Raw genomic sequence first — 11,792 nt, 5'->3', positions numbered from 1 at the left:
AGAACATCTGCAGAGAGATGCAACTTGACAGATCGTCGAACATCTGCGAATATGAACCACCATCGATAACATCAAACAGAAAAGTGACAGTGTTCTACGACAAAGACATACAGGCAGGCAGATACATAAAAGACAAGGCCATCAAGCCAGATATAGTAATATGGAACAAGCCCAAAAGAACTGCACTCATTACCGACGTCACAGTTCCAAACAACTTGGCCCTAATAGAGCAGAACGAGCAAAAATAACAAAATATCAGGACCTAAAAAATGATCTACAAACAACATGGTCTCTAAAAGAAATAAACATTATACCAGTTGTGATGGTCCTGGATATGACCTAAAACTATATCCGATGGTGAGGCCCCACCTTGCGGACTTTGGGGAGTGTGGAGCCACCCTTTAATTGCCATTGCTCCCAGGTCCACTCTGACCCGGAGTGGTAGTACCTGTTAGGGTCCTAACTATGGGTTAAATAGAATCTGATGTAAAAAAATATATATACTCCATTAAAAATCGTTCCTCAAAATAACTAGATTCGGCATTAAATGACCTGAAAAAGGTTGATATGCTGTAAAACAAAAACAACCAACCAACCACTTGTGATAGGACTAAGTGGTCTAATAAAAAAGAACCTTCAAAAATACTTAGGTTGATATGCCGTAAAACAAAAACAACCAACCAACCACTTGTGATAGGACTAAGTGGTCTAATAAAAAAGAACCTTCAAAAATACTTAGGTTGATATGCTGTAAAACAAAAACAACCAACCAACCACTTGTGATAGGACTAAGTGGTCTAATAAAAAAGAACCTTCAAAAATACTTAGGTTGATATGCCGTAAAACAAAAACAACCAACCAACCACTTGTGATAGGACTAAGTGGCCTAATAAAAAAGAACCTTCAAAAATACTTAGAAGCAATCCCTGGAAAACCAAGCTTTAAGGAAATACAGATAGCAGCCATAAAGGGAACAGTTTCTATTCTTAAAAGAGCCCTCGGATATAAGTTTAAATGAGCCCCTTGATTTCTGAGAACTTTGACTGAAGTAAAATAAAACAAAAGAGAAAAACCTCATTGCTGTCATGTGTGAGACTTCGTTTTACACGTGGCAGATGTTAAAAAGACACATGCAAAGTTACAGTGAAGTGACCGTGTTCTATGACAGACATACAGGTGGGCAGAAACATAAAAGACAAGACCATCAAGCCAGATATAGTAATATGGAACAAGCTCGAAAGGACTGCGCTCATTATCGATGCCACAGTTCCAAATGACTTTGGCCTTAATAGAGAAGAACGGGAAAAGATAACAAAATATCAGGATCTAAAAAATGATCTAAAAACATGGTCTCTGAAAGAAATAAACATTATACCAGTTGTGACAGGAGCAACTGGCCCAATAAAAAAGAACCTTCAAAAATACTTAGAAGCAATCCCTGGAAAACCAAGCTGTAAGGAAATACAGATAGCAGCCATAAAGGGAACAGTGTCTATTCTTAAAAGAGCCCTCGGATATAAGTTTAAATTGTAGCAGAATCAAGTGTTAGTCCAGGAAGGAGCCCCTTGATCTCTTCAAACTAACAAAAGTAAAATTAAAAAAGTGTGAATCGTGAAAAGACACATCAGGAATACCACATTATTAGCTACAACAAACTTGTTTCCTTCAATAATTACAAGAAACTATGTCTACCACCAATAGCAATAACCAAAGACTCTTTATCTGAAAGCACATCTTTTAAACTCCTCAGCCTAACGTTCACAGGAAACATGAATTAGAACAATTACATTAAGAGTATTGCCAGGACCGCTGCGAAAAAGGTAGGTTCTTTCTACCGTGCTAGAAAGCTACTAACACCCAAAAGTATCCTGTATAAGGCCACCATTCGCCCATGTATTATGTATTGTCATATTTGGGCCAGTGCATCTGCTACTAGTCTCTCACTCCTAGACAAGGTTCAAAAGAGAGTTGCCATCCTAATAAGTCCTGAACTGTCATCCAAGCTTCAGCCTTTGTCCCATCGACATAATGTAGCATCCCTCTGCCTGTTCTACAAGTACTTTAATGGTGAATGTTCTGACGAACTGCAAACACTTGTACCCCCTCTACGTAAATACTCCCGACAAACCTGACAAGCAATAAAATCCCACCCCTTCACAGTAGAGATCCCTAGATGTAAGAGAGCCTTTTATGCCAGTAGTTTCTTCCCCAGAACCGCTATACTTTGGAATTCCCTTCCAGGTTCCTGCTTTCCCAACTGTACTGACATGCAGAAGTTCGTGTAATGTGAACCGACATCTTGCTGCCCAACTCCCCACCTAGTACCCCTGTAGCCTGTGTCCCTAATAGTAGCGCCCTACATCAAAGTGGCAATGTGCCTTGTTTGGGGTGAAAATGTAATAAAAAAAATATGAAATGAAATAGTAAAAATAAAAAACGTAAATGAAAAAACCTGTGAAGTGTGTGGCTCGGCATTTTCATATAAGTCTTTTAAAAAAAATCAAATGAAAAATAACTATTCAACTACTGATATGGCATAAGACAATCAATCTCTATTTTTCTTCATAAGACAAAACATTCTGTTCACCTACATAAGCCAACCTTTGTCTACATGTGGACACACAGAAAAAAACGTGAGAGACACACAATTTATGAATGCACATGCAGAAACACAAGTAAACTGAGACCACATAATAACATAATCTTCAAAAACAAAAACTCGACCCTGTCCAAAAAAGCTAGAAATCGTTTAAATGAAGCAACAGTATATAGCTAATGACATAACACAGTTACATAGTTTTCCACAGAGGTGTTGTAGTTAGTCTCGTAAACTATTTTTATTGATAAAAAAAAGCACTTCACTCATTAATTAATTTTTTCGTCCGTTTATTAATTTATTATAAAATATTTTTGGGACAAGCATTCAGAATTTCTTTTCAAAAGTTTTTTTTTTTTTTTTCTTTTTTTATAGGGGCGAATTTATTCCTAGTAAGCTGCGATCAATTTCTGAATTTAAAGTAAAAAGGCAAATTATTCCTTTTTTTTATTCTTTAAAGTCACATTAAAAAGATGAAAACAACTGTTATCGAAATTATTAAAATACAGAGGTCTTTTTCTATCTATATGATTGAATGAGAAAAATTTTGGTTCGCGTCTATAATAAAAATTATGAATGGAACATTTTACTGTTTTAAGTGTTACTTCCTGGTAATATGTAAGAGTATCTTGTGTAGTTTCCGACGTGTAGGAGATGGGGAGTCTCGTCGTGGGCGACGAAGCGTATCACTGAAGAACCACGGTAACACACAGCGAACCAACAAACAATGACAGCCACGGCGCGAAGGTAATTAACAAAGCTCAGCTGACTGCACGAATAGAAACGGAACCCAACGGTCACTAACAGAACCCAACGGTCACTGTACTGATCGCCACGAACGTCAGAACCCGACTGCCTCGCACCTCCAATGGACCGATTTTTATTCCTCAAGATGGCCTAGCTAATTTGCGATCCTGCGAGATTCCGTCTCTAATAAAAGCAGGCAGGCGCCATCTTGGAACTCTTTCTTCCGCTGCCCCGACCACAAGATCAGCCACTACCCCGCATGCCAGGCACACACGGACCCTCTTGCACAGAGGGCTACGGTTAGTCTCACATAATATCAGTAAATTGGATGATATGAAAAAATAAATATGTATTTGCATTAAAAATGGTTCTTATCTTAAACAATATTACATGTTGAGTCATTTTGAGTAAAAATGCTAATTTATTGGATTTTTAAGTAATAAGATCATTATTTCAACATGGTTTGTAAAGTGCACAACTATTTCCCCCTAAAAAAAACATTTCAGACGAAAGATAAAAAAAACTTTCATCAAAATTATTAAAATACAGAGTTTTTTCCTATCTATATGAATAAATGAGAGAAATTTTGTTTCGCATTTATAATAAAAATTATGAATGGAACATTTTAACGTTTTAAGTATTACTTCCTGGTAATGTCACTAGATAGGATGATATGAGAAAATAAATATGTATTTGTATTATGTTGAATCATTTTGAGTAAAAATGCTAATTTATTGAATTTTTGGTGCTAAGGCTGAGAGTGATCCGCTCTATTTTTAAATCATATTTCAATGTTTAAGTAAAGTTTTATGGTGTTTCTTTTTTTTATTCAATTGTAAGGTTAAAGTGCAGAATAGGTACAAAACACCCTCCCCTTCCCATGTTAAGAATGGCTTTTTAAATAATAACTTTATTATTAAAAGAAGAACAAAACACCCTCCCCTTCCCATGTTAAGAATGGCTTTTTTAAATAATAACTTTATTATTTCAGCATGGATCATTCTCTGCATGAGTACCGAATTTTTAAGTAATAAGGTCATTATTTCAACATGGTCTGTAAAGTGCACAAGTAGCCCCTCCCCCCCCCCAAGGAAACATTTCAGATGAAAAAACTAGAAAATGCAAGTATGAACTTTGGTAATGTTGTTATGTAAAGAATGGCTTTTTAAATAATAACTTTATTATTAAAAGAAGAACAAAACACCCTCCCCTTCCCATGTTAAGAATGGCTTTTTAAATAATAACTTTATTATTAAAAGAAGAACAAAACACCCTCCCCTTCCCATATTAAAAATGGCTTTTTAAATAATAACTTTATTATTAAAAGAGGAACAAAACACCCTCCCCTTCCCATGTTAAGTATGGCTTTTTAAATAATAACTTTATTATTAAAAGAAGAACAAAACACCCTCCCCTTCCCATGTTAAGAATGGCTTTTTAAATAATAACTTTGTTATTAAAAGAAGAACAAAACACCCTCCCCTTCCCATGTTAAGTATGGCTTTTTAAATAATAACTTTATTATTAAAAGGAGAACAAAACACCCTACCCTTCCCATGTTAAGAATGGCTTTTTAAATAATAACTTTATTATTTCAGCACGGATCACTCTCTGCATGAGTACCGAATTTTTAAGTAATAAGGTCATTATTTTAACATGGTCTGTAAAGTGCACAAGTAGCCCCTCCCCCAAGGAAACATTTCAGATGAAAAAAAACTAGAAAATGCAAGTATGAACATTGGTAATGTTATGTAATGGTTTATTTTTAAGATGTTGTATATTCTGTATTGTTGTTCGTCTTAGGAGAGTCTTAGTGAGAGATTAGAGTCTTAGGAGTGTTCATGTGTTGAGTGTTCGTCTTAGGAGTGTCTTAGTGAGAGATTAGAGTCTTAGGAGTGTTCATTTGTTGAGTGTTCGTCTTAGGAGAGTCTTAGTGAGAGATTAGAGTCTTAGGAGTGTTCATGTTGTAAGAGATAGCATATTTGAGACATAAACAGGTATATATAAAGAGAGATGCAGTTCTGTATGAACGGGAGTGTTTCTATAAATATTGATACATATATTTCTTACCTATTTTTGAGGTGATGATTTTCACAAAGTTCTTATAATATAAATGGACAATACCTTTTCCGTTGAATCACAACACGAAGACGCAGATACACAAAGATGATGACGTCCTTTATTTCATGACCGGTCCATGATTACGCTTGAAGAATTCAAAGTTTCTTTACATGGATTTTTCTTCTCTAACCTTTCGCTTCCAAGGTTTGACGTCAGTAGCCGTTTCTGAGCTCTCTCTCTTGGCTCTTTCTCTCCGACTCTTCTCCATTTCTCTCCGACTGCATCTAAAAACTCTACCTATATTGAGAACTCATGTCATCGCATGATTAAACATGTGCTCATAAAGCACAGATGACATGCGTCACGTTGCAAAACTTGACAGGACCCAGAGTTCAGTAACCTATTTTTCAAATAACCTCTTTTCAAAATATGTTTACAATTTCAATTGACGATTAAATTCCTTATTTTAATTTTCACAGAAACAAATTTCATTATTACATTCCTTTTCCATATACAGATATGTAAGCTAAACAATTGCAATTCCTTATTTCAATAACATTCTGTATTTATTTTAACTTATGATTGGAATTTTCAATTCCAAATTTAGCTTCGCAAGTTCGAATCCTTGACTATCCTATTTCATATTTACATTTAACTAATTCCCCATTTTTTTATATTTACGTGTAAAGGGGACAGCCCTTATCATGTAACAATATCACTACATAGTGTTTGTGGGTGATTATGAGAAAAATACGTCTATGTAGGCATTAAAAATGTTTCTCATCTTAAACATTATTAAATTAAGAATCATTTTGCGTATAAAGTTATATTATTTTACCTATTGAAACTGGAGAAATGCACAATTAAAACGTGTAAACATCGAATGTGAAAAAAATCAAGACGGCTGATACTAGCAAATTTATAGACCAAATAGCAGTTCCAGGTGAGCATTGTCTGAAGACAGCGGTTTCAATCCTACAAAAAGCCGGCCAGAGGAGAAGTTGGTCAAAACGTGATGACAAACAACTATGAAAAGCAATAATTACTGAGGATAAAGTCAATTCTCTCTCCTCTGATCTTGAGCATGTAGTACAATGGGGAAAGGAGTGGCTGGTTACTTTTAATGCATCTAAAACCAAGCTTCTCTCTTTACATCATCAACATTCTGATCCACATCTGGTATCAATTGAAATGAATGGCTCTCGTCTTCAGGAGGGCTCAAGTTTTGACAAGCTTCTGGGCTTGACCATTACTCCTGATCTTAAATGGAACACGTACATCAAATCTGTTGCCAAGGACGCTGGAAAAATGGTGGGATCTTTCTATCGATCCGGTAGATATCTCACTGCTGATGCAATTCTCTATTTATATAAGAGCCAGGTACGCCCAAGGATGGAATACTGTTGCCACATCTGGGCAGGAGCTGCTAGAAAGGACTTGTCCTGCCTTGATAGAGTTCAAAATAGACTTCGTAGCCTCGTAGGAGATGTCCTTTTCTCTTCCTTGCAACCTCTATCTCACAGAAGAGATGTTGCGAGTCTGTCTCTGATGTATCGTTATTTTTATGGAAAGTGTTCGACTGAGCTTCAATCTATGGTCCCCCCTCGCAAAACTTTCACAAGAAACACTCGTCTAGCTGTAAACACTATCAATAATTCCACCCACTCTTTATCTGTGCCTAAACCTAAACGTAGATTCCATGAACAAAGCTTTTTTATTAGAACTGCACGCCTGTGGAATTGTCTTCCGTTTTCCTGCTTTCCGGCTGACTACAATATGGTTGTGTTCAAGTCTAACGTAAATAAGTTCTTGATGAGCCGTTCCATATAAGTTATCAAATTTACCAAATTTTCATTACTAATGATTATCATATTGTCCAATTTCTACTGTACACTCTTTAACCCTTATCCTTGAGTGGCCTCTTGGCCTTGATAATGTGTTGATGCCTATGAAAAAAAAAAAGTCCAATGTGAACACGCTCTAATTGAATTGTCCCCCTAAGTAATCCAACTTAAAAAATTCCCACTGTTTACTATGCTAAAATCACAATGACTAATGTATACCTATTAACCCTTATCCTCGAGTGGCCTCTGGGCCTTGATAAGTGGTGACACCCATGTAAAAAAAAAAAAAAAAAAAAGTTTCTGGCTGGTCCTGTTCAGTTCAGCCCGTCATTCCGGCAGCCCTGGTCTCAGCCTCGATGCTTCTTTTCCATGTCTCCCTCAGGCGACCAATTTTACACTTGCCTTGCAGGTTCCACATCCTGGTCTTGGCCTTGGTCGTTCGTAGGTCTGTCAGCACACTGGCTTTTTTTTTTTACACAGGCATCACCACATCAAGGCCAAGAGGCCACTCGAGGATAAGGGTTAAAGAGTGTACAGTAGACATTGGACAATATAGTAATCAATTCGGTAAATTTGTTAACTTATATGGAACGGCTCATCAAGAACTTGTTTACATTAGACTTGAAGACAACCACATTGTAGTCAGCCGGAAAGCAGGAAAACGCAAGACAATTCCACAGGCATGCAGTTCTAAGAAAGAAGCTTTGTTAATGGAATCTACGTTTAAGTTTAGGCACAGATAAAGAGTGGGGGAATTAGTGATAGTGTTTTCAGCTAGAGGAGTGTTTCTTGTGAAAGTTTGGCGAGGGGGGAACCATAGATTGAAGCTCAGTCGAACACTTTTCATGAAAATAACGATACATCAGAGACAAACTTCCCAGAGGCTTTTACCCACTCACGCCATGAACTCCACAGATGATGTTGTTGCAGTTTCTGTAACTTTCTTTTACAGAATTGGGTTGTTGGCCCTAGTCTAATCCCCAATCTGGAGGACTAGTGATCGCTCTTAGTCTGATCTCTACCCTTCAACCTGTCTGGCTTGGGTGACCCTACCAGATGAATCTCTTGCCAGCATAGCTATCCGGGTCCTAGAAACATGCAAGCCCCCTTACCATGCCAAGGTTGCACTCGCTAGGTGGGGAGGATGAAGTCAAGAAACTTGGAATTCCTATCCCGTCACAGTTAACCACCTGATGAAAGTCAGAGGAATAGTTGTCCGAAACGCCATAAAACAATAACTATGAAGATGAGCATAACAGTCTGCAAACAAATATTTAAATTAAGTTTTTATTAATAAAAAAAAACGTGATACAATGAATTTAAGTATTTATTTGGTACGTTAGGGTTTGTGTTTCATGATAAAAGCATTGAGTTAGAATAAAATAAAATACGTATTAGATACGTTTGAAGCCAAAACAACGCATTATTAAAAAATAAACAGATATTTATTTTGTTTGAAATTTACTTGCCATGAAAATAACGACAAAAAAAGAGAAAGAGGTTGCAGAGAAGAGAAAAGGGCATTCCCACTAAACTACGAAGTCTATTCTGAACTCTGTCAAGGCAGGATAATGTCTTTCTAGCAGCTCCTGCCCAGATGTGACAGCAATATTCCTTCCTTGGACGTACCTGGCTCTTCTATAGGTAGAGAATTGCATCAGTAGATATCTACTGGATCGATAGAAGGATTCCATCATTTTTTCCAGCGACCTTGGCAACAGATTTGATGTACTTATTCCATTTTAGATCAGGAGTAAAGATCAAGCCCAGAAGCTTGTCTAAACATGGAGCCTGTCCAAGACGAGAATCATTCATTTCAATTTCTGCCAGATGGAGTTCAGAAAGTTGATGATGCAAAGATAAGAGCCTGGTTTTAGATGTATTAAAAGTAATCAGACACTTTTCCCACATGCTCAAGATCGGAGGAGAAAGAATCCGAGAGAATTTTGTCATTTATGGCCTTTGATGTGCTGCCATAGATGGTAGTGTTGTCAGCAAAAATGTCAACGAATGATCTAAGCATGTGATTTGGAAGATCATTAATATAGATCAGGAAAAGAGATTGGACCCAGGATGGACCCCTGAGGGACTCCAGCATTAATACTATGAGCTTCTGATTTCTGCCCATCAACCACTACTCCTATGAGCCTATCAGAGAGATATGGTTTAATAATTGAAAAGACATTTCCAGCTATACCATAGCTGAAAATCTTGTGAAGTAGACCTTTATGCCAAACGCTATCAAAGGCCTTTGATACATCAAGACCAATTGCACTAGAAAGGAAGCCTCTGTTGAGAGTTTCGCTAATCCTATGAGAAATAATCGTAAGCACATCCACTATAGATCTAGCAAAACAGAAACCATATTGCATGTCACTAAGAAGTTATTTTTACTGAGGTGGTTGATTACTTCTCTATGTAACATAGATTCAAGTAATTTACTCATGATGCGCAGGAGACTTATTGGTCTGTACTGATAGGGAGATGGCCGATCAGTTAAATTCTTAAATATAGTGCATGCCAATGAGATTTTCCAGGATGTTGGGAAGCAATTCTCCTTAAGACAACACTTAAACAGCTTTGTAAGTGTGGGAGCTATTTCTGGTTGAATCTTTTTGAGCACTATAATTGGAATACCGTCAGGGCCAGTTGCTTTACTGGAAACAAGGTTTATGATTAGCTTGGTAACATCATGCACAGATATTTGTATGTCACATAGCGTGTTTTCTGATACAGGAGGAAATATTGGGCGTTGATGGCCTTGGTCACATGGGGTAGAATTAGCTGCAAAGTTCTTAGCAAAGAGTTTGGCTTTGTCAGATGCTGACGAGATTACCTCAGGTCCATTGATGATAGTTGGGATAGAGCACACGCTTCTGTTCAGGATCCGGTTGATCTGGTCTCTTTCTGTCTGTCTGTCTGTCTCTCTCTCTCTCTTTCTGTCTCTCTCTCTCTCTCTGTCTCTCTCTCTCTCTCTATCTCTCTCTTTCTGTCTTTCTTTCTGTCTCTCTCTTTCTCTCTCTATCTCTTTCTCTCTGTCTCTCTCTTTCTCTTCTCTTTCTCTCTCTCTTTCTCCCTTTCTCTCCCTCTTTCTCTACCTCTCTCTTTTTCTCTCTCTTTCCCTATCTCTCTCTTTCTCTCTCTCTATCTTTCTCTATCTTTTTCTCTATCTCTCTCTTTCTCTCTCTCTTCTCTCTCTCTCTATCTCTCCCCTTCTCTCTCTCTTTTCCTCTTTCTCTATCTTTCTCTATCTCTCTCTTTCTCTCTTTCTCTTTATCTCTCTCTCTCTTGTGTTCTTCATTACTCTTTTACAGTGCTTGCTGGCAGTCCTGAAAACGGCTTTAGCCTCATTACATCTGTTATGTTCGAAGCAATGGAAAAAGTGATTTCTGTGGCAGCAGTACATTCAGGAGAGAACCACAGCTGGCTGTTAGGTTTTTGTTAGAATTTTAAATTGAAAATGTTTTGCTAATAAATAAAAAATAAAATAAACCTGGAACAGAGGGGTCCTCAAAGAACAATTATTGCTATTTTGACTAGTGTTTCCACTCTGAAAACACTGGGGAACCCAGAAATCACCGTAAAAATCACTTTGTAGAATTTTCAACTACATCAAGACTAAGAGTGGCAAGGGGAGGTTATTAAGAAATTGACTAAAAACGGATTCTTTTAATTCTTAGTCCATTTAACAACACCAGACAGATGTCTAAAAGTACAGCGAAGTGGCATACAGCAGCACAAATAACCTTGTATGCATCTAATTCTTATACAAGTAGAGCATGTAACTTATACAACATGCATTTTGAATTCACTCTATAACATATATTATTATTATTATTATTATTTTGAATTCACTCTATAACATATATTATTATTATTATTATTTTGAATTCACTCTATAACAAGCCTACTTATGTGGTTGCACATTCATCTGTTTCTTGAAAACGTGTAAAAAGACATATGGGGCAAGTTGAGCCAGTGGCACAACTTACCCCATTAGCATTGGCTCAACTTACCCAAGTCTGACATCATTGACTTGTCTGTTCAAATGCATGCATCCCATGTGTGGTGAATGTAAAAATATTTTACAGGTATGAAGTCAAATAATTGAACAAACAACTACCACGTATTATATCTAATCAAACTATTACTACACACAAGAAACATGCCCTCACCTCTGAAACGCTTTATGTTACTTTTTTGGCATGGAATCTGATTTTCTTTTACTGCATCAACCTCCGATATTGGTTCAGCAAAACAAAATGGATGGTGGAGGTTAAAGTCACGTGATCAGTTGTTTATAGATTGCATACAAACTTGGATTGGCTTAGTCAATTGTGGTTAAAAGGGGTGGCTCAACTTACCCCTATGCTCAACTTACCCCGACTTCCCCTACTTTATTTCTTTATAATATATACCAATCGTTATTTAAGAAGCTCAATGCAATTACAGAGCAATCTAGTGAATAAATGACAAAACATTATATTCCAAACGTCATGATGTTGACTATCTTAAAATGTATTACTTGTATCAGAAAACACACT

The 11,792-nt window shown here is 36.9% G+C and overlaps 1 protein-coding gene across 1 annotated transcript in view; it reads left to right on the top strand.

Annotated features, from left to right (window-relative positions):
• LOC145270157 (uncharacterized) overlaps window positions 1-11,792 on the top strand; it is a 75,588-nt gene that overhangs the window by 18,141 nt on the left and 45,655 nt on the right. The window lies entirely within an intron of this gene.

This window comes from Euprymna scolopes, chromosome 46, assembly GCF_053919585.1.
Source record: "Euprymna scolopes isolate OS-2025 chromosome 46, ASM5391958v1, whole genome shotgun sequence".
NCBI lineage: Eukaryota > Metazoa > Mollusca > Cephalopoda > Sepiida > Sepiolidae > Euprymna > Euprymna scolopes.
This window is presented reverse-complemented; position numbering and strand designations above follow the sequence as displayed.